Below are 23,932 nucleotides of genomic sequence, written 5' to 3' on the forward strand. Positions count from 1 at the left end.
GTGGTGTGCCAAGTCTTCATTTATTAACTCTAATTTAAGGGTTCATGTGCCAGTAATACATTTTAATGTTTTTAGAAGGTCTCTTTCTGTAAGTCTATAATATAAAACTAAACTGTTGTATGTAAAGTAAATAAGGTTTTTAAAATGTTTAAGAAGCTTCATTTAAAATTAAATTAAAATGCAGACTCCCCTAGACTGGTGCCAGGACCAGGGCAGCGTGAGTGCCACTGAAAATCAGCTCGCATGCCACCTTTGGCACATGTGCCATAGGTTGCCTACCCCTGGCCTAAAAAAATCTATAAATAAATTAGGCTGGGATTTTAAATGAGTTTAAGGGAGATAGAGATACAAGGTGGGTAAGGTAATATCTTTTATTAGACCAACTTCTGTTAGTGAGATGGACAAGCTTTCAAGCTTACACAGAGCTCTTCTTTGGGTTCGGGAAATATACACAGTGTTACAGGTAAGTATAAGATGAAACAGATTGTTTAGCGTAAGTAATTAACACATATCAAGGGACCTTTCAAGGTGAAGTGGCCCATTAAATCCCCACCAGTCATAGGAAGGAATGGAAGTGGGGAGGGAGGAGGAAAAGGGGGTGGAAAGCAGTTGTGGGGGTTGTTAGTGGGTTATAGATTATTGTAACAATGTCTACAATCTATTCAGGGCATGATTTTTAGTGTGAAAAGTAGAATGTTTTGTAGGTGTAAGATAAATTGGTTTTGTTTTTGTTTTTAATGCCACTAAAAATTCATTTGACTCTTTAATTCAAAGTTGCAAAACTGACAGACTTTTTTGCAAGACACAGGTAATTAGTGTTGTTTGGCTTTGGGATTTAGCATTTAACCCTTAAGGGGTAACTTGATTCTTTACAAAATTTAAAATGTTTTTAAATAAAGACCAAGTCATGGCTGCAATAGGGCAGTCAAAATCAGGAGAATAGGGAGAGATTCTGGAGTCTTTTTGTTTGGTTGGTTGTTTTTTTTGTAACAGCAGATAAGAGCTGTAGTGAAAGAAAAGATGGTTACTCACTTTTGTAACTGTTGTTCTTCGAGAAGTGTTGCTCATATCCATTCCAGTAGGTGTGCGCGTGCCGCGTGCACGTTCGTCGGAGACTTTTACCCTAGCAACACTCAGTGGGCTGGCAGAGCGCCCCCTGGAGTGGCGCCGCCATGGCGCCGGTTATACACCCCTGCTGGTCCGCCGCTCCTCAGTTCCTACTTGCCAGCTACTCCGACAGTGGGGAAGGAGGGCGGGTGTGGAATGGATATGAGCAACACATCTCGAAGAACAACAGTTACAAAGGTGAGTAATGTCTTTTCTTCTTCGAGTGCTTGCTTATATCCATTCCAGTAGGTGATTCCCAAGCCTTACCTAGGCAGTGGGGTCGGAGAGAGACATTGCGGAATGTAAGATCGCTGAGCCAAAGGCGGCATTGTCTCTTGACTGCGCAACGAGCAGTGAATGTATGCACTGACGACCAGGTAGCTGCGCTGCATGTTTCCTGGATGGGAATGTGCGCCAGGAAGGTGGTCGAGGAGGCTTGAGCCCAGGTAGAGTGAGCAGTGAGCAGTCGTAGCACGTCCGCATACAGGACGTTACCCATGATGAGAGCCTCTGAGAAGATATAGGTATACCTTTCATACCCTCCGCCACTGCTATAAATAACTGGGGCGAGTGTCTGAAGGGTTTTGTCCTATGGATGTAAAAGGCGAGGGCTCGGCGGACATCCAGGGTGTGAAGCTGTTGGTCCCTGCGTGATGCGTGCGGCTTCTACCGGGCTTCTACCGTGATGCGTGCGGCTTCTACCGGGAAGAAGACCGGTAGAAAAATATCCTGATTAATATGGAAGGTAGAGACCACCTTGGGAAGAAAAGCCGGGTGCGGGCGTAGCTGTACCTTATCTTTGTGGAAGATCGTATATGGAGGGTCTGCCATTAAAGCACGGAGCTCCGAATCCCGTCTGGCCTATGTGATAGCTACCAGGAAGGCTGTCTTCCAGGACAGGTACAGCAGCGAGCAAGTGGCTAAGGGCTCAAAGGGTGGGGCTGTGAGCCGAGTCAGGACAAGGTTGAGATCCCAGGTAGGGGAAGGAGGCTTAACCGGTGGGTAGAGGCGCTCCAAGCCCTTAAGGAACCTCGAAACTATCGGGTGAGAAAAGGTGGAACTGTTCGACTCCTCTTGATGGAAGGTGGAGATTGCGGCTAAATGCACCCTTATTGAAGAGAGTGCCAAGCCTTGTTCCTTGAGGTACCACAAGTAGTCCAGGATAATAGGGATCGAAACAGCCTCCGGAACTAGGGAATGCTGTGCACACCAAAGAAAAAACCGCTTCCACTTGGCGAGCTATGTCACCCTCGTGGAGGGCTTTCTGCTTCCCAAAAGGACCTGTTGAACCTGGGCAGAGCAGCGGAGCTCGGATTGGTTCAACCAGACAGGAGCCACGCTGTCAGGTGCAGGGACTGCAGGTTCGGATGGTGAAAGCTGCCAAAGTCCTGCGTTATAAGATCCGGGCAGAGTGGCAGTGGTATCGGAGTCGTTAGGTATAGGTCGAGCAGCATGGAATACCAGTGCTGCATCGGCCATGCTGGAGCGATCAGGATCAGTCTGGCCCTGTCCCTGTGGAGCTTGAGCAGGACTCTGTGGACTAGGGGAAAGGGTGGAAAGGCATAGAGAAGACGTCCCTTCCAGGGGATCAGGAACGCATCCAACAGAGAGCCCGGGGAGCGGCCCTGAAGGGAGCAGAACACCTGGCATTTCCTGTTCTCCCTGGAGGCAAATAGGTCTATTTGGGGAAAGCCCCACTTCCGGAATACAGAAAGAAAGATGTCCGGATGGATGGACCATTCGTGGGACAGGAAGGACCTGCTCAGGTGATCTGCGAGAGAGTTCTGGACTCCCGGAAGGAAGGAGGCTACGAGGTCTATCGAGTGGGCTATACAGAAGTCCCACAGTCGCATCACCTCTTGGCAAAGGGGGGAAGACCATGTGCCTCCTTGTTTGTTTATGTAATACATGGCCATTGTGTTGTCCGTGAAAATCGCAACACAACGGCCCTGTAGATGATGTTTGAAGGTCTGGCACGCCAATCGGACCGCTCTCAGTTCGCGGACATTGATATGCAGACTCAGCTCTTGCAAGGACCAAGGGCCCTGGGTGTGAAGGTGCCCTAAGTGTGCACCCCAACCCAGGGATGAAGCGTCCGTCGTTAGCGACACCGAAGGCTGTGGTGGGTGGAACAGGCAACTGGCACACACCAGGGTGTCAGCCACCAGTTGAGGGAGTCCAGCACTTTTGTTGGGATTGCGACTATCATGTCCAGGCATCCCTGCGCGGACGATAAACTGAGGCAAGCCAAGTCTGGAGAGGGCGCATGCATAGTCTTGCATGCTTCGTCACGAAAGTGCACGCAGCCATGTGGCCGAGTAGAGCAAGGGTGGTACGGACAGAGGTTGTTGGGAAGGCTTGTAGCCTCTAGATGAGGGAGACTATAGCCTGGAACCTCTGTGGAGGTAGACTGGCCGTTGCAAGATTCGAGTCCAGCATGGCCCCGATAAATTCTATTCTCTGCGTAGGAAGCAGAATAGATTTGTCTAGGTTGAGGATCAGACCTAGATGGGAGAAAAGGTCCTTGATGACGTTTACATGTGCGGTAACCTGAGCCTCGGAGGTCCCTCGAATAAGCCAGTCATCGAGATATGGGAAAACATGGACTCGACGGCGACAGAGGTAGGCGGCGACTATTGCCATACACTTTGTGAATACTCGAGGGGCCGAGGAGAGGCCGAAGGGAAGGACCACAAACTGGTAGTGATGATGATTTATCATGAAGCGAAGGAACCTTCTGTGTGGGGGGTAAATCGCAATATGAAAATATGCGTCCCTCATTTCGAGAGCAGCATACCAATCTCCGGGATCCAGGGAGGGTATAATGTTTCACAGGGATACCATGCGGAACTTGAACTTTGTGATGAACTTGTTCAGAGCTCGCAGGTCCGGGATGGGCCGGAGGCCCCCTTTCGCCTTGGGAATTAGGAAGTATCTGGAATAGAACCCTCTTCCCCTTAGGTCCTCTGGAACCTCCTCTATAGTTCCCAACGCAAGGAGCCTCGAAACTTCCTGCAGAAGGAGTTGCTTGTGAGAAGGGTCCCTGAAGAGGGACGGGGAGGGAGGGTGAGAAGGAGGGGACGAAATAAACTGAAGACAGTAGCCACACTCCACCATGCTGAGAACCCAGCGGTCCGATGTTAGCTGGGACCATGCAGGGAAGAATGCGGCAAGGCGGTTGGCAAACTGAAAAGGATCCTGGGAGGTAATTGGTACAGTGCTCTCGGGTGCACCCTCAAAAGTTTGGCTTCGGTCCCGCCGGTGGTTTGGTGGGGCCGGAGTTATTACCCCCTTGTGGGCCAGACTGGCGTCTCCGGGAGTTACGGCCTCTCCTTCTGGAGAAGTCCTGTCTTGGCCGAGGCGGGGGATAGGGGCGCTGGGGTTGTGGGCGGAAAGATCGCCTCCGAGTCTGCGGCGTATGCATTCCCAGCGAACGCATGATCACGTGGTTGTCCTTCAAACTCTGGAGGCGAGGATCCGTCTTTTGGGAAAAAAGGCCCTGACAGTCAAATGGTAGATCCTGTATCGTATACTGTAGCTTGAGTGGCAGACCTGACGCTTGCAACCACGATATGCGCCTCATAGCAATCCCGGAGGTGACAGGTCGAGCTGCCGAATCAGCGGCATCTAACGAGGCCTGGAGGGAGGTCCATGCAACTTTTTTCCCTTCCTCCAGGAGAGCCGAGAACTCCAGGCGGGAAACCTGCGAGACTAGCTCTACAAATTTCCCTACTGACTCCTAGGTGTTATAACTGTATCTACTCAAGAGGGCTTGCTGATTCACCACCCTGAGCTGGAGGCCTCCCGCGGAGTAGATCTTCCTTCCCAACAAGTCCATGCGTCTGGCCTCCCTCGATTTAGGCGCAGGGGCTTGTTGGCCGTGGCGCTCTCGTTCGTTAATAGATTGGACTACTAACGAACAAGGGGGAGGGTGTATGTACAGGTACTCGTACCCCTTGGATGGAACCATATATTTGCGTTCGACCCCCTTGGCTGTAGGTGGAACGGATGCCGGGGTTTGCCAGATTGTATGTGCCCGAGCCTGTATGGTACGAATAAAGGGGAGGGCCACCCTTGTCGGAGCCTCCGCTGATAGAATGGTGACCACTGGGTCTTCCACCTCAGGAACATCCTCCACGGGTAGGTTTATGTTAAGAGCGACCCAGTGGAGGAGGTCCTGGTGTGACCGAAGGTCAATTGGAGGCGGGCCAGATGTGACCGTCCCCGCTACTGCCTCCCGAAGAGGAAGAGACCCCGGGAACCAATGGGTCTTGAAGTGACTCCTGGTCCTATGGAACGTCCTGGGGTGGTTCTTGCATGTCTGAGACCTGCGCTGGGAGATGTTCTGTACCTGCTGGAGGAGGTCTGCTCACCGTGGCCTCTGGCGCCCTATGTTCGGAGAGGCCCGAGCGCGACGGCGGATGTGGGACACCTTGGCTCTGATGGTAGACCCAAGGTGTCCAAAAGGACCACTGATGAGGGTCCTGCTGATTGTCCGAGTCCCCACAGGATGCCGACCTGGCATGAGAGGAGATTGATGGTTGACGAGATGGCCATGGCAGGGCGGAGACCGTGAAGTGATGGTCCCTGCGTCCACTGGAACAGTCCCTACGCGGTGTCGGGGAGTGGTGCCAAGAGCCTCAACGGTGCCGAGATTGCGACCGGGACCTGCGACCAGCGCGGTGCCGGGAGGTCGACCGGTGCCGGGAGCTGTCGTGCCAAGATCGGCTGCAGGAAGCCCGGTGCCGCGAGTGATGACAGGATCTGGAACGGTGCCAGTAGTACCTGGACGGCGACCGGGACCTCGAGCGGTACCACGAGTACGACCGGTGCCGCAACGGGGAACGGTACCGGGACTGTGAGCGGCTGCAGGACCGAGATCGATGGCAGGACCGTGAGCGTCTGCGGGACCTGGACCGGGACCAAGAGCGATGAAGTCCCATGGTACAGGGCGAAGAAGGTCTTACAAGTGCCGGCTTGCCTGTGGATTGAGGGACCCGCACCGGCAGTGCCGGGGGTCGAGGCAGCTCAGGCTCCGTTAAGGCGATCAGGTCCCGTGCCGCGGAGAACGTCTCCGGAGTGGAGGGCACGACAAGCTCAACCACGGCCCGCGCCGGGGAGCTGGTAGGCACCGGACTCGACGGCGCAGTGGAAGTCGATGCCGCGGCAGACGGCAGTGCCGGGCGGTCCGGCCTGGCTAAGCGCTCTGACTGTGGTGCGGATATAGCAGCTGCAGGAGGCTTGCGCTTCTTGCTCAAAGGTGAAAGTGAGTGGTGCCGGGTAGAAGCTGGTGCTGGAGAAGGTCGGTGACCCGGAGTCTTCGCTGAAGAGGTATGCTCCGGTGCCGATGAAGCAGTTGATCTCAGTGCCGATGCCGGTGCCGAGGAGTAGGGAGTCAGGGCCGTCTCCATCAGTAACTGCTTGAGGCGAACGTCCCGCTCTTTTTTAGTTCGGGGCTTAAAAGCCTTACAGATCCGGCACTTATCTGTCAAATGAGTCTCGCCCAAGCACTTAAGGCAGGCGTCGTGCGGGTCACCAGTGGGCATCGGCCGATGACAGACCGCGCACGGTTTGAAGCCCGGTGAGCCGGGCATGGGCCCAGTACTGGGGTCGGGGAAGGGGCTAACCCCCAATCCTCTTAACTATCTACAATACAACAAACAAAACTACTAAATAACAATAACTAACTACAATTGATCGAACTATATACAATATAAGAGAAGACGAGTGAATCGCTAGGGAGGTGGAGAACAGCAAGCTGCGCTCCACAGTTCCAACGACCGACACGGGCGGTAAGAAGGAACTGAGGAGCGGCGGGCCGGCAGGGGTATATAAACAGCGCCATGGCGGCGCCACACCAGGGGGCGCCCTGCCAGCCCACCGAGTGTTGCTAGGGTAAAAGTCTCCGACGAACGTGCATGCGGCGCACATACACCTACTGGAATGGATATGAGCAAGCACTCGAAGAAGAATAAGAAATTAACAATGACCCTCTGAAGCAACAGCTGAGGTGAGGTACACAAAACAAAAAGAAGCAATGTTAAAAACACTGAGCCTTAAAATGGCTCTGTGTAATCAGACTGTCACTTTGATAAGGGTACTTAAAAACTGTAAGAACAAAAGAAACTGTTACACCTTATGTAAAAATTGATATGGCTAATGTTTTAAAAGTTATAGTATAGAAGGGATGTGCATTTTCCCTAGGACATGTGCAGCATATACTGTAGAAAGGGGTAAAAGAAATACAAATGAAACATGCTACTGAATTAAAATCCTATTAGGGCTCCAAAAAGAGCTGCAGTAGACTGTGTTTTCTTTTTCAGATCTCTGTGTCTTTTGTAAGCAGGAGTTGAAAGTGGAAAGAAATCAAAACTCTGGTGGAAGTTGATTGTGTCCCTTTTAAGACAGAGGGTATGTCTACACTACGGGATTATTCTGATTTTACAGAAACTGTTTTTTAAAAACAGATTGTATAAAGTCGAGTGCACACGGCCACACTAAGCATATTAATTGGGCAGTGTGGGTCCATATACTGAGACTAGCGTCCATTTCCGGAGCGTTGCATTGTGGGTAGCTATCCCATAGTTCCCACAGTCTCCCCTGCCCATTGGAATTCTGGGCTGAGATCCCAATGCATGATGGGGCAAAAACAGTGTCGCGGGTGATTCTGGGTAAATGTCGTCACTCAATCCTTCCTCCGTGAAAGCAACGGCAGACAATCATTTCGCGCCCTTTTTCCCTGGATTGCCCTGGCAGACGCCATACATGGCAACCATGGAGCCTGTTTTGCCTTTTGTCACTGTATGTGTACTGGATGCTGCAGACAGACACAGTACTGCAGTGCTACACAGCAGCATTCATTTGCCTTTGCAAGGTAGCAGAGATGGTTACCATCCCTATTGCATTGTCTGCCATTGTAAATTGGCGGTGAGATGATGGTTATCAGTCATTTTGCACTGTTTGCAATTAGAAATTGGCGATGACAGTTATTAATCCTTTTGTACCATCTGCTGCTGTCATGGGTGCTCCCGGCTGGCCTCGCTGAGGTGCGTGGACAAAAATGGGGATGACTCCCCAGGTCATTCCCTTCTTTATGTTTTGTCTAAAAATAGAGTCAGTCCCGCCTAGAATATGGGGCCAGGGTACTAGAGAACCAGAGAGCACAGCCAGTCCGGGTCAGAGCCCCAGAGATCCTGCAGAAATGATGAGCTGCATGCCATTCTATGGGGTACCCCTGCAACAACCCCACCCATTGCTTCCCTTCTCCCCCAACCATCCTGGGCTACCATGGCAGTGTCCCCCCATTTGTGTGATGAAGTAATAAAGAATGCAGGAATAAGAAACACTGGGTTTTTAGTGAGATAAAATAAAGGGGAGGCAGCCTCCAGGCAGGACATTAAAGGGTGAGGGGGAGAGAGGCCCAGCCTCCCGCTGCTATGATAGTCCAGGGAGTACAGAATCTTCTTAAGACATGAAAGGGGGCGGGGCTGATGGAGCTCAGCCTCCAGCTCCTATGATGAGGACGGTTACCAAGGCTTTTGTACCATCTGCCGGGAATGACCGGGAGTCATTCCCATTTTTACCCAGGCGCCCCCGGCCAACCTCACCGAGGCCAGCCAGGAGCACTCATGGGTTGATGATGATGGTGGCTACCAGTCATTTTGCACCATCTGCCACCAGGAAGGGGATGCTGGTGTTCAGTGCTGCAGCACCCCGTCTACCAGCAGCATGCAGTAGACATAGGGTGACATTGAAAAAAGTCAAGAAATGATTTTTTTCCCTTTTCTTTCGGGGGGGGGGAGAGGAGGGTGTAAATTCATGGCATACACCCTGAAACACCTGGGAAAATGTTTTTGACCCTTCAGGCATTGGGAGCTCAGCCAAGAATGCAAATGCTTTTTGGAGACTGCGGGGACTGTGGGATAGCTGGAGTCCTCAGTACCCCCCTCCCTCCCTCCATGAGTGTCCATTTGATTTTTTGGCTTTCCATTACGCTTGTCACGCAGCACTGTGCTGAGTCCCTGCTGTGGCCTCTGTCTATGATAGCCTGAAGATTTTTTCAAATGCTTTGTCATTTTGTCTTCTGTAATGGAGCTCTGACAGAACAGATTTGTCTCCCCATACAGTGATCAGATCCAGTATCTTCCATACGGTCCATGCTGGAGCTCTTTTTGGATTTGGGACTGCATCGCCACCCATGCTGATCAGAGCTCAACGCTGGGCAAACAGGAAATGAAATTCAAAAGTTTGTGGGGCTTTTCCTGTCTACCTGGCCAGTGCATCCCAGTTCAGATTGCTTACCAGAGCGGTTACAATGGTGCACTGTGGGATACCGCCTGGAGGCCAATACCGTAGAATTGCGGCCACATTAACCCTAATCCGACATGGCAATACCGATTTCAGTGCTACTCCCCTCGCCAGGGAGGAGTACAGAAATCGGTTTAAAGAGCCCTTTATATCGATATAAAGGACTTTGTTGTGTGGAGGGGTACAGGGTTAATTCGGTTTAACGCTGCAAAATTTGGTTTAAACGCGTAGTATAAACCAGGCCAGAGTCTCTAAGCTCTGCTGATGGCTTTGAATCCAAAAGCCAAGCCTGTGTTGATGCAAATTAACTAACTGATAAAGGAAGGTGAGAACTGCCAGCACAAAAGAAATTGCCTAAATAAAAGACATGGTATAACAAGATACCTTTAACAGATTTGACGCTAATGTTATTGTTAATATTAAACATTGAAATAAATGTAATATTAGTAAGTACCCCTGTAACAACATATAGTGTGTATGATTTTTGGAAAAATCCTTTAAGGTAATAGGGTAATGATGCTTCTCAGCTATTATCTGTGAATAAACTTAAAGCTTAATACAGCAGAAAAACATTACAAACTTGGTCTGCTATATAAGAAGAAAAACTGAGGTACACCACCTCATGGATTTAATGACTAAACAGTGGGATAATTTCCCCGTAATCCTTAAAAAGTAGAAGCCATTAAAACCTGGCCTATAAAACAAAAAACCCAGGAAATTCCTCTGTTTTGTCTGCAATCAGCAAGGCTATTTGTACAAGAACGGAATCTTTAAGCAATAATCAATGCACCCCAAAAGGGGTAGAAAAATTTTATTTTTGTCTTTCAGAAAATCATAAAAAGCTAATACCAGCTACAGAACAAATGAAAGAAAAAAACATCCTGCGATAGCTATGGAATGTACTGAAATGCAGATATTTAGAACATAAGATATTTTGGGTAATATCAGAAAATATTGACATTTTAATGCATCTGTTAAAGCAAAGGAAAAGATCATTGTTTAATACCTATCAATATAAATGGATGCAGTATGTCTCCAGTACAGTTGAGACAAAATTTGTTAAGTGAAGAAATTGTTGTTAAAATCGCACACCAACAGGCTCTGGAAGCAAAGATATGGAAAGTTAGCCCACTTCCCATATTGTACATGGGATCCTTCTGGCTCCCCCGGACCTCGAGCTAGTGGGCTGAGAGGAAGGGAAACTATTGGACACTAGAGGTTGTACCAAGTGGACTCCTCAAAAGTGGGTATGCTTATCCATGCCTGTTGCTCCAAAGCCCTGTAGTAAAGACAATTCACTACAATCCTACATAAGGGAGAAAATGAATAATGAGACCAAAGTACTCTATAATGGACTATGTGTAATTCTCGGGGAAAAATGTTTTAAAAGGATAAAAATGTTAGCAACCCACCAGTAGACAAATGTAAATGTAATGAAGTACTGTGTTTACCAATAATCACATTTACTATTTGCCACCACAACAACAACAAAAGGAAGTCTCCGTTTACTGTAAGCACTGATTTAGCTGAGTTTTCTATCAATTTTGGCATTAAAAGGTAAAAAGGTAACATAAAAATGTGGGAAATGGGACCATTCATATTATACACGCAAATGGGGACATGTTAAGAATTACCACTGCAGAAAGACATAACAGCTTATCATTGGTATAACATATTTTCTGGATGGTCTCCCACAACTACTGGCATACTAACGTTACTATCCCTAATTGGTTTTGGTTTTAAATTGTATGTGTTTAATTGAAATGTTTGAAATGTGCTGGTGGATAAAACAAATGTATGCAAAGCTAAAGCCACAAGCCCAAATCACCTCCCAGTATTTTCTATTGCATGGACTAAATAAGAAGTGACACTGGCGATTAATAATCTTAGTGTCAAAAGGGGGATAAGTAGGAGCAGGATTTTATAATGTCCCATAAGAATTAATGTATAATTTGATTGCATCCTGCTAGCCACCCTTTTTGAATAGCAGAAAGAAATGACCCTCTGGGACTATAAGATTCTGTTTTTCCATATGCATTACAAATTGGGCCCTCTCTTAACTCTTTGTTTTAAGATTTAGTTAGTAAGAGACAGGATGCTCTATTGTATCTATGTTAAGTAAATTAGAGAAACATTGAAGGCCTGGGTCTCAATGTAAATTGTCTTGGTTATTGATTGTAAAACTTAGCAAGGTTTAATTTGCAATGCCGTTTTGCTCAATATAAAATACTGCTGTTTGTATTCTCAATCTGTTTGTGTGAATGAGAAATGTATGCATCAGGAAAAGATAAGGTGTGAAGGTGATTGTTATAGCCAGAGTCAAGGAAAAAAGCAAAGAGACTTAAAGAGCATCAAAGAATCATCAGGTACTGCTTACTACCCAGACGGCCATTAAACTGTCTGGCATCGCAGAGTGGATACATGCTTCATAGTGTAAGAATGCACCACCCCAGTGAACCAATCACCACCTCAGAACCACGCAGAGTCAATTTTGACTCCAGAAGACGATGTAGAGGAACAGCCTGCAATACCTTACAATCTATGCTCTCGTAAGGGTTGCCAGAAGCAAGCCCCAAGAAGAAGCAGTAGCGAGCCTAGCGCCTTCTGCCTGGTGGACGTAAAACCGTGACTGTGGTTCCCTCAGTTGAGGATGTCAGAACCAGAAGGGCCCTGCCTCCAACATGTACCTCTGGTGGCGCCTGTTCCTCGGCTGCTGGTGTCTTAAGGTCTAGGGAGTCCACAATGACAATTCTTTTATCCAGCAGCAAGTGTGGATAGCTCAGACCCTTAATATTTCTAAATGCTGGGTCTGCAGTCATAGCCCAGCCCACTCTCAAACTGGTGTTCCTGTCCTGGCTATCCCATTCAATTCCCCAGACCTCACTGGAGGACCTTATTCATTTAACACAATATGGAACAGTAATGACACCTGGGAAGAGGCTATTGGCAGTTCCTTTATCCCACTTGGGGGAGTAATACACCATGCAAAAAGGCTCCTGAGGTTACAAGCAGTAGTTAAAATAATGGCAAATGAAACAGGAGAAAGTTTAAGAGCCCTGGCCAAAGAAACAGGGGCGATCCAACAGGTGGCCCTCCAAAACCATCAGGCATTGGACATAGTGCTGGCGGCCAAAGGAGGGACCTGTGCTCTCATTGGAAAACAATGTTGTGTGTTTATACCTGACGATACCAATGAGATAATAGATTGAACTAGCCACTTAGAACAAATCACATATTTTCCCCATGAAGAGCCAAGTTCTTTATGGAAGTGGCTAAGTAACCTGTTCAATTTCTCTGGCACAGGAAACTGCTTGTTTCAGGGAGCCCTGACTATCCTGTTTGGAATCCTAATAATTTTTGTATGTTTTCAGTTAGTCTCCTGTTACATCCAAAATTGTGTAAGGCATGCCACCCAGGTGACTGCCCCAAAACAGAGTGCTAATATGATGATTTTGAATATTACTGATGAACAAAGAGATAAAGAACGGTTAATATGTGGAACCCACATAAAATGATGGTCATCGCATCGCTTGATCTAAAGGAGAAATTGTGAAAGTAGAATGAATTATATTGTAAAAATAAGAATAGATTAAAGAAATATTGTATGTACCTTTAAGCAGAAATAAGAAATGTTGAAATACAGGTGCCAGGAAAAGAAACAGTAGGCATAAACAAGGGTGCTAATGGCGAAACATTAACAGAAAATCAGTAGTTAGTAAGGAAATAAGATATGCATGCCTAGCCCAGGTAAACGTATCAGATTCTGCTTCCCTTGTTATCTTGTAAATTCTCACCCTTTTATCTGTATAAATAAGATAGTTTGTGTCTTGCATGGTGCTCACATTATCTGGGTGTTATTATCAGAGCACTGTGCTAATAGAGTGGTCTGACAAACTGTGAGTCCTGAGTCTCACTTTGACATTAGTGTCTAGCAAAGTTATAATTTTAAGCTCCTAGGCTCATCTGTTGAAAGTGTTGTGCTGGTTTCCTTTCAGGATGAAGGCTGATTGATCGCTCTATATCTGACCTCTTTGTTAGGCAACGTTGAAAATGACACCCTTTATCTAGATACTTGGAGTTATTTTCCTTTAAATGTAGGTATTCTAAAAATAAGTAAACAATAATTGTTAATCTATACTGTGGGAATGAGAGTAAGGCATAAATTGTTTTGCAGCCAGTACTTAAGAATTTGTGTGTGCTTCATAAATATTCCTTCTTCTGCAGTTATCTGGCCTTCAGCCTCTCCTCTTACCCAGATTCCCTGTTGCATACACATTAAATGACTACCAACCCCCCCACCCTAACAAGCAACACCAAATCCAACATCAATGAAGGTTATAAAGAGTTGTTTATAAAAGTCAATCAGGTCACCCCATGGTGGGTGTTGAGACGTCACAGGGAAAATTACTCAGTCATTGGCAGGGCCAGCTCCAGGCCACAGTGTGCCAAGCGCATGCTTGGGGCAGAACGCTGTGGGGGGGCCCCTGCCGGTTGCTGGGAGGGTGGCAGGCAGCTCCAGTGGACCTCCCGCTGTGCTTGGGGCAGCGAAATTGCTAGAGCTGGCCCTGGTCATTGGTGTTCCCCTCTTCCCCCAAAGAACCCATTTGTATGTTTAAAAGTTTAGTAAAGAATTACTGGAATGTATTTCTGATTCTGATTTGTGTGACATCCCTACTGCAAAGATATGACTGATCTTTCATGCACCAGTGCCATAGTTTTTCTCTTCACTGAAGACCATTCTTCACTTTTCAGTCTAAGGCAGGAAACAATTGCTTTATGGAGCAAGTTACCATTTTTAACAATTCAATGAATTGGGAAAATCTTTTATGGATTGAGATTTGATTTTTAACAGAGTTTGGTGTTTCATCAGTATTCATAAACTGACATTAATGATTTTTTAAAATTCATCAAGATATGCAACACACAGATACTAAAATATTAATATTAAGATACTGTACGTTTAATGTTCTTATTATAATTTGATCATATTATCAAAGTTTTCTTAGTTAGTTCTTAGTGTAATGTTACTTTGCAATTAGACTCTGCTCAGCTGCAGACAAAGTGAGGTTGGATAGATAGGCAGATTTATAACTGAATACATTTTGTCAGCTGTAATACCAGTTATGGTAGTTTTTTAGCCAAGTTAGAGGAGTACCACTCTTATGTATCCCAGACCAAACTTGACAGGAAATTTAGGGATTAGACAATAGCTAACATTGAAATATACATTTTTCTAAACATGCATTTAAAGCAAATTCTACTTTGGAGAACAGAATATAGAGTATAATAATGTTCCCCGCCTACAGAATAGCACACATAAGAAGGAAGAGGAAAGGCTCAGGAAGAGACATAACATTTAACTCAGTTTCAGAGGAATGCTCTCTATGGGAAGGGATTTGAATCCACATAAAAGAAACAGAGGGTCACAGCCTTGGAAACTGTATGAATTCTCTTGTTCCTTCAAGAACACAGGATCCAACCTTCCATATCATACGAAATACTGAAAAGCTGGATTTGCTCTAAAATTGACAGAGAAAAAATATTTATATTGGCTTATGAATTTTAATGTGTGCATTTTATGATATTTTAATTATTGTGCAAATACTTAACTCCACCAGAGAGGTCCTTTGGGGCCATCTGCCTGTCCCAAGTCAGGATCAAGGAGGAGTGTTGGGCGTGGGGCTAGCAACTCCACCCCGTAAAAAAATCAAACTGCTACAGAAATGCCAAATATAGAGACAACAGAGACTTTTACCCTGGAAAAAGAAGGGTCTTCAATTCGAAGATGCATGACGCTGGGTGGTAAAAGTCGTGAGGAAGCCACTAAGCCGATTACCCTTCTTGCAACCAGGACTACCACCACAGGCACATGGAACGTGAGGACCATGTACAAGTCAGGAAAGACAATGCAGGTTGCAACAGAGATGAGGAGCAACAACCTGACCCTATTAGGCATTAGCAAGACAAGATGGACGCAAGCGGGGCAGAGATGACTGTTGACAGGAGAGTTGTTGCTGTATTCAGGTGATATCCAGGTGTGGAGAGTGACCCACCCCACACACAGGGAGTAGGCTTCATGTTGTCCAAGCAGGCACAGAGAGCACTGATTGGTTGGGAGGCACATGGTCCCAGGATCATCACAGCATCCTTCAGAACTAAAATGAAGAGGATTAAGATGAATGTTGTTCAGTGCTATGCTCCAATTAATGACAGCGAAGAGGAGGACGAAGATTATTTTTACAACAGACTCCAGAAAATATTAGAGATTCTCCCAGACAAAGACATCATCATCCTTATGGGAGACTTTAATGCCAAAATTGGACCTGACAACACAGGATACGAACAAGTCATGGGGACCCACGCTCTGGGAGAGATGAGTGAGAATGGAGAGAGATTTGTGGATTTGTGTGCACTTAACAACCTGGTCATAGGAGGTAGCATCTTTCTTCACAAGCGGATCCACAAGAGTACCTGGGTATCACCAGCAGGCACGACAGAAAACCAGATCAATCATGTCTGCATTAGCAAGAAGTTTAGAAGATCTTTGCAGGACGTTAGAGTTAGAAGAGGAACAGACGCGGCGTCCGACCATCACTTGGTGGTGGCAAGATTGAAGCTGAAGCTGAAAAAGAACTGGATAGACACATCAGACAGAAGAGTGAAGTACAACGTCAGCCTTCTGAAGGACCATAAGATCAAGGAAGATTTTGGACTGAGACTGAAGAATAAGTTCTCAGTATTACAGGATCGGTCTGAGGAAGAGGAAGACAGTGTACTAAACAGATGGCAGAAAGTGAGAGACACACTTAGGTCAATATGCCAGGAAGTGCTTGGAATTAAGAAACACCAGCAGAAAGAGTGGATCACAGCAGAGACCTTGATCAAGATAGAAGACAGAAAGAAGAAGAAGGCAGCCGTCAACAACAGCAGGACTAGAGCAGCAAAGGCCAAAGCTCAAAAAGAGTATGCTGAAGCTCACAGAGTAGTGAAGAGGAATATCAGGAAGGACAAGAGAGAGTATGTGGATGAATTGGCAGCAGAAGCGGAGCAGGCAGCATACTGTGGTAATATGAAACAGCTGTATGATACTACCAAGCGACTGTCTGGAAAGTTCAGTAAGCCAGAACGTCCCGTTAAAGACAAGCAGGGAAAGTCTATAACAGGAATAGAACAACAAATGAACAGATGAGTGGAGCACTTTGAGGAACTCCTGAACAGACCAGCACCACCAAATCCATCAGATATCAACTCAGCTAACAAGGACCTCCCAATTAATTGCGATAAACCAACCAGAGACGAGATCAGAAAAGCTATCACCATGATGAGGAATAGGAAGGCAGCTGGACCTGATGACATCCCAGCAGAGTCCCTGAAAGCAGACCTGGATGCTTCAGTGGAAATGCTGTACCCCCTCTTTTAGAAGATATGGGAAGAAGACGTGATTCCGGTAGATTGGAATCTAAAATCCCCAAGAAAGGAGATCTTAGCAACTGTGCCAATTATAGAGGAATCACACTCCTGTCGGTGCCAGGGAAGGTCTTCAACCGAGTCCTCTTGGAGAGGATGAAGGATGCCGTCGATCCACAGCTACGAGATGAACAGGCAGGTTTCCGGCAGAACAGATCATGCACGGACCAGACAGAAACACTTCGCATCATAGTCGAGCAGTCTATAGAGTGGAACTCCTCGTTGTACATCAATTTTGTTGACTATGAGAAAGCGTTCGATAGTGTGGATCAAGAGACCCTTTGGAAGCTCCTTCGGCACTACGGCATCCCAGCAAAGGTGGTTAACCTGATCAAGAACTCATATGACGGTATACACTGTAGAGTGATCCATGGAGGGCAGCTTACTAACAGCTTCCAGATGCAAACTGGAGTCAGGCAAGGATGCTTGTTGTCACCACTTCTCTTTCTTCTCGTCATTGATTGGATTATGAAGACATCCACCTGCAAGCGTAGGAACGGAATCCAGTGGACGTTATGGACCTAGCTTGATGACCTGGACTTTTTTGACGACCTTGCACTCCTTTCGCACAGTAAACAGCAGATGCAAGAGAAGATCAACATAGTGGCAGCCACGTCATCACAGGTTGGCCTCAACATTCACAAGGACAAGACCAAGATCCTTAGGATTAACTCCACTAGCAATGACCCAGTCACACTGAATGGAAGCCCCCTGGAAGAAGCGCAGTCCTTCACCTACCTAGGTAGCATCATCAACCAGCAGGGTGGCACAGATGCAGACATCAAAGTAAGGATTGGTAAGGCAAGAGCAGCCTTCTTACAGCTCAAGAACATCTGGAGCTCTAGAGAGCTGTCTTTGGCAATAAAAATTCGACTGTTCAACTCCAATGTGAAATCAGTCCTACTATATGGAGCTGAAACCTGGAGGACAACCAAAACAACCATCAGGAAGATCCAGACCTTCATAAATAGCTGCCTCAGAAGGATTCTCCAGATCCGCTGGCCAGACACCATCAGTAACATCCACCTCTTGGAGAGGACCTGTCAACTCCCAGCAGAGGAAGAAATCAGAAGGAGAAGGTGGGGTTGGATAGGACATACTCTACGCAAGCAGCCAACTAACATCACCAGACAGGCACTGTGGTGGAACCCCCAAGGCAAGCGGAAAAGAGGCCATCCAAGAAACACCTGGCGACGTGACCCTCAGGCTGATAGCAAAAAAACGGGCTATACCTGGAACCAGTTAGAATGAATGGCCCAGGATAGAGGACTTTGGAGATCTGTTGTTGGCGGCCATACCCTGATTGGGGTAACAGGCATGAGTGAGTGAGTGAGTGCGTGCAAATACTTAGAGCAACTGGACAGTTACTTCTGGCAATAACTCAGAATCAATAAAAAAACAGTACAGTAGCCACTATTTATGAAAGACCTACGTTTTGTGTTCTGTTGCTGCATTTTACAGAGGATAAAATAGAGAGAAGCTGACATTTGTGAAATTAACAATAAAATTCTAAGCAGGAGTGATCCCTGGAATAGACAAGGCTCTCCTAACTACACCTGATTTTACTAACATTTTAGTTAAACCAGAAGAGAAGTCTAATCCAAACAGGTGTTAAAAACAGGACTAGCTGTGGAAACCTAGTCTGTACTATAGTTCCCATTGGCTCTAACATCAGTTAAGCAGTGCTTTATAAAAAGTGACACCCTATCAGTATTTTGTACATTTCCCCATAGTAGACCAGGCCTAAATGACTTGTCTTTGAGGCACCAGGATCTAAGGGGTAAATTATAGACCTAGCAGTCAAAAAGATGTGGGTTCATTTAATCTTGTTTCTGACACTGATTTGCAGTGATTTGAACAAATCATGTGGGCCAAGTTCTTCTGAAGTGGCCTCTGATTTTGGGTGCGTCAATTTTTATATGCTTAGCATGATGCTCTTTGGGCTTGATTTTCAGAAATGTTGAGTACCTACACTCTTAAGTCCTGGATATGTGTTACTTCTAAAAACTAGGGTCTAGATACCAAGTTGGGCATCCAAAAACTGGGACAAACCCATCATCAGAGGACACATTTGAAAATGTTGGCCTTAACCTACGAGAATCAGTGTTTCTCCCTCTGTAAAATGGGGATAATGGCACTCACTGTACCTTACAGCAGAAGTTCTCAAACTTCATTGCATCGTGACCCCCTACTAACACCACAAATTGCTACATGACCCCATGAGGGGGGACCAAACACCGAACCCTGCCACCTGAGCCCTGTCGCCCTGAGTGGGGGACATGTAACCTTAGCCCTGGATGGTGGGGCTTGGGCTTCAGACTTGCTGGGGCCCAGGGCTAACATCAGCCTTGGCGACCCCATTAAAATAGAGTTGTGACCACTTTGAAGTCCTAAACCCACAGTTTGAGAACCCCTGCCTTATAGGGTGATTGGTATGCAGCATTTGTCAAATGCTACATAAACAGCAAAGTTTATTAAACCATTTAGTAGCAGAGGTGACATGAGAACTCAGGAGTTTCTGGCTCCCAGTTTGTGCTCAATCCACTAGACCATGCTGACTATAGGATACAGTCTCTCAGTACTTTATCAACTCAACAAGCACATTTTGCCAATTACACTTTTTCAACAAATATTTATTCTAGTTCTAATTTTACAATACCCACAAAGAAAGCCATGCCAGCTTGGGCTTGTTCCCTTCTCACTGGCATCAGAGCTTCCTCCTTTATAGCTGCTTCCTAAACCCTTTTATGAAGAGGGTACAAAAGACAGAGAAAAGTTAACGTTACATAGACCAGAATAATCTCCTGCCCAGAAATCTGCTGGGTGGCCAAAGGAACATATGTATAGTCACTGCTCCTCTGTTGTCTTCTCTACCTTAATATGCCGCCCCATAATTCATCCCATGTTTAGATCCCCAGCCACGTGGAATCTAGAAGTCTAGGTGGAAGCAACAGAGAAACTCTTGTGCAGAGAAGTCAATGAAATATGCATTATCCCTTTTGGTTCCTTACCTATCACAATTTTACAGACTCCTCTCTTTTGCCTCTTTTCCACAACCAAGATCAGAGTTACACACAGGCTCCTTCATTTCTAAACAACTCCACCTCCGCTGTGGCACCCAAGAAAGATTTACTAGTCAGAAACTGAAACATATCAAAGAAGGTTTCCATTGACTGCCACTGTTCCTGGTTTTCTACAATGTCAGCTACTGACCGTGATCAATATACCTGTAACTGAATAATCCTCACATTTAATTTTTCCTCAGGTAAGGAATAATTGCTCTTGTCTTATGTGTAACATGAACTGGTATTTGAATGCTGTACGATGTATTGGGAATTTTGTATTAACTGTTACCTGTGTTAAAGAAATGCTTAACAATCTACTCATGAAAGCCTGTACCCTGACCCCTTCCCACACCTCAACACCCTGTCCCAGCCTTGATCCACCTCCTGCCCTCTGAACCCCAGTCCCAGCCCGGAGCAGCATCCCCAGCCCCACACCTGAGCCTGCACCCCCAGCCAAAGCGCTCATACCACATCCCAACCCCTGCCCCAGCCTTGATCCCCCTCCCACATCCTAATCCCATGAGCAGCCCAGTGAAAATGAGCACGAGTGAGTTTGGGGAGAGCGGGTAACAGAGGAAAGGTAGATATACCCTATATCCATTTCCACGCACTCTAATTCATTCTTCTTTGGGGTGCCATCCACATTCTGGTAGGTAGGCAGCCAGGTAGGGTCTGACCCCTGTGGGACCCCATGAAATATGTTCTCCTAGCTTGACAGCAAACCACTGATAACCATTCTTTGAATATGGTATTTCAACCAGCCAGTTATGCACCTACCTTATAGTAATTTCATCTGGACAACATTTTCCTAGTTTGCTTATGAGAATGTCAGGCGGAACTTTTTCAAAAGGGTTACTAAAAATCAAGATACATCATGTCTGCTTCTCCTCTTCTGTACATCACACGAGTAACCCGTCAAATCCTGCATAGCCAACATGGTCCAATTATCCTCTAGATTGGCCTGGAAGTGCCACTTCTGCAGTCAGTGTCAAAGCTGTGCTGGAATTTCCACAAACCTGACTGGCATGGGTACACTCCAGAAGCAGAACATCAGATCCTACAACTCGAACTGATACCTAGAAACTTCGGCCATTTGACAAACATCTTAAAATCAACTGTTAAGAAGTATATCCCACACAGTCACTGCAAGGCTTTCACCCCCTTCTGGACGAAAGAATCCAAGATCTTCCTGAGGGAATATGAAAGGAGCAGCGACCCAGATAAAGCCACTGCACTGCTTGAGTCCTTGAATTCGGCGTGCCTGGAAAGAGGCTGTTAAAAGCCTTGATTTCACCCATATAAGCCATAAGGCATGGGCTCTTTTGCGGCAACTTGGAGGATCCCAACCAGCATCACGATGCCTGGCAAAGGTGACTGCAAGGGCTGTCACCTCTCATCTTCTTTCTAATAGCAAGAGGCCAGACAGGATGCCAGGAGGGCCAGCAGGAACTCTGCAGAAACCTCCAGCTATGTCTGGAGGAATCACTGCTCTCCTCTCCATATTCTGTTGAGGAGATCAATGTTGATTTGTCTGAAACCAAAAGCAGGAAAACTGCAGGGATTGATAGCATTCCTCCAGAGTGCCTGGGGAGAAAGGGACAGGAATGGCTGGTGGTGCTTTTTACTGCCATGCATAGAACCGGAGAAGTGCCAACAAGCTGGAGACAAGCAACAGTGGCTGCCCTACTGAAGCCTGGGAAACCCCCAGAGTATGCAGTCAGCTAGCGCCCCATCTCTCTCCTCTCAACCATCAGCAAGCTCATGGAACGTGTGTTGCTTCACCGTCTGTCTGATATTATGGAAGAAATCCTCCCAGTGGAGCATGCAGGATTTCACCGGAAAAGGAACAGCTGTGACCAAGTAGCTTCACTTTCCAGCCGCATTGAGGCAAGATTCCAATGTAAGTTGAAGACAGGGATCACCCTTGTTGATCTGTCCTCAGCACATTAAAAAGTATAGGGTCCAGGACCGAACTCTGAGTGATGCCTGAGTTATGAGGTCTTGGTTTATTGATATGGCCATTACGGTGTATCTTAAAGCAGCGGTCCCCAGTCATTGCCGCCAAGAGGCGGATCATTCACCAGCAGTGAATGGCATTGGAGATCTTGAGGAGGAGGCCCTGTCCTCAGCACATGACACTGTCTGGAGACAGGGCCTCCTCCTCAAGATCTCCAGTGCCATTCACTGCTGGTGAATGATCCGCCTCTTGGCGGCAATGACTGGGGACCGCTGCTTTAAGATACACCTTAATGGCCATATCAGTAAACCAAGACCTCATAACTCAGGCATCACTCAGAGTTCGGTCCTGGCCCCAATACTTTTTAATCTATACACTGCGACCCAAAGTAAAGGAAATTCATCTGTGTGAATGACATTGCCCTAGCTGTTCAACATACTAGCTGCATCCCAACCTGAGATCTTAGCACAATGGCTGATTATTTCCAATGCCGGAAACTTAGGCCTACCCCAAACAAAACATGGTAACCACTTTCCGTCTGAACAATAAAACAGCTAATACCAAACTTGATGTACAGTTCTGCATTGAGAGTGTCAGCCATGAGGCTAATCGAGAAGTATCTTGGCATTACACTGGACTGGAGTTTGACCTTTCGACAACACCTTGAGAACACCTGCAATAAGGTCAGGTCTTGTGTCACACTAATCAGAAAATTGGCCAGAACATCCTGGGGTTCCAGTCCATGCACCTTATGAACGGCAACAATGGCCTCAGTATATTGTATGCCAGTGTGGTCTCACAGCAGTCACACTAAACTCCTTGACACTCAATTCAAAAATGCTATGCGCATAGTGTCAGGGACACTCAAATCAACTCCAGTCAACTGGCTCCCAGTCCTAACACATATCCAGCCTCCATAGATTAGAAGAGCTGCTCAAACATTTCACTTTTTAACCATGTCAATGCAAATGTGAGGATCCCACTGGAGAAGCTGCCAAAGACAAGATTAAAATACTGCAACCCTTTATGGCACCGCATCAAGACCCTTACACCCAACTTCAATGCTGAAGCTCAATGGAGAGTCACATGGAGCACTTCAACCGCTCAAAGCAAACAGCTCATCACTGATCCTGTCGAGGAACAACTAGGTTTTGATTTATGTCGGAAAGACTGGTGCAGATTGAGTCACATCAGGACAGCTCATGGGAGATATGGACAAACCCTCTTTAAATGGAAAACGAGGCCAATACCTGTATGCGACTATGGTCACCAGGCATAAACAATGGAGTACATCATATCTGAGTGTCCCCTTTTTTCTTTTACTAGGGCCTTAAGGATATTCACCAGCTCGCTGCTGCACAATATGCTGGCTATCCAACTTATCTAAATGTGTAGTCATTGTGACCTAACCAAGCCATACAAAAGAAGACGACGACGACTCTGTCAAAGAAGAAAATTAGGCTGATTTGGCATAATTTGTTCTTGACAAAGCCACGTAGGATACTACTTATCACCCTGCTCTCCTCTAGGCGCTTACAAATTGATTTTTTTAATTATATTGAAGTTAGACCGACTGCTGCATAATTCCCTTGGTATCTCTATTCTCCTTTTTAAAGACAGATGCGGTGTTTGCCCTTCTCCAGTCTTCTGGGACCTTACTTGTCTTCCATGAGTTCTCAGACATAATCACTAATGGTTCAGCGATTGCTTCAACTAGTTCCTTAAGTACCCTAGGGTGAATTTCATCAGGCCCTGACAACTTGAATACATCTAACTTATCCAGATATTATCTAACATGTTCTTTTCCTGGTCTGTCTTGTATTCCATCCCCTTTGCTGTTAATATTAGTCATTGAGCATATAGTCACAATTACCTTTTTTTAGAGAAGACTGAAGCAAAACACAACTCTATGTTTGCTTTAATATAATAATGTGATGGAGTAGGGGCTGTCTGTGTGGGGAATGGGAGAGCAGGGGAGGACTTTAGGGGATGGACAATACCGGAGCCTGTAACCTGAGCTAGGTAAAGG

General features: G+C 46.4%; 1 protein-coding gene and 1 long non-coding RNA gene across 5 annotated transcripts in view; one reads left to right on the top strand and one right to left on the bottom strand.

Moving 5' to 3' along the window:
• The window catches only part of EPHA6 (EPH receptor A6), an 898,770-nt gene that overhangs the window by 678,661 nt on the left and 196,177 nt on the right, over positions 1 to 23,932 (bottom strand). The gene's annotated exons all lie outside the window — the stretch shown is intronic.
• On the top strand, positions 7,164 to 19,113 carry LOC115660294. The gene is made up of 3 exons (XR_004002795.1): positions 7,164 to 7,176; positions 15,181 to 15,184; positions 19,036 to 19,113. It is a non-coding gene; the product is annotated as an uncharacterized LOC115660294 (long non-coding RNA).

The sequence above is a fragment of the Gopherus evgoodei genome, chromosome 1 (genome assembly GCF_007399415.2).
Source record: "Gopherus evgoodei ecotype Sinaloan lineage chromosome 1, rGopEvg1_v1.p, whole genome shotgun sequence".
Lineage (NCBI taxonomy): Eukaryota > Metazoa > Chordata > Testudines > Testudinidae > Gopherus > Gopherus evgoodei.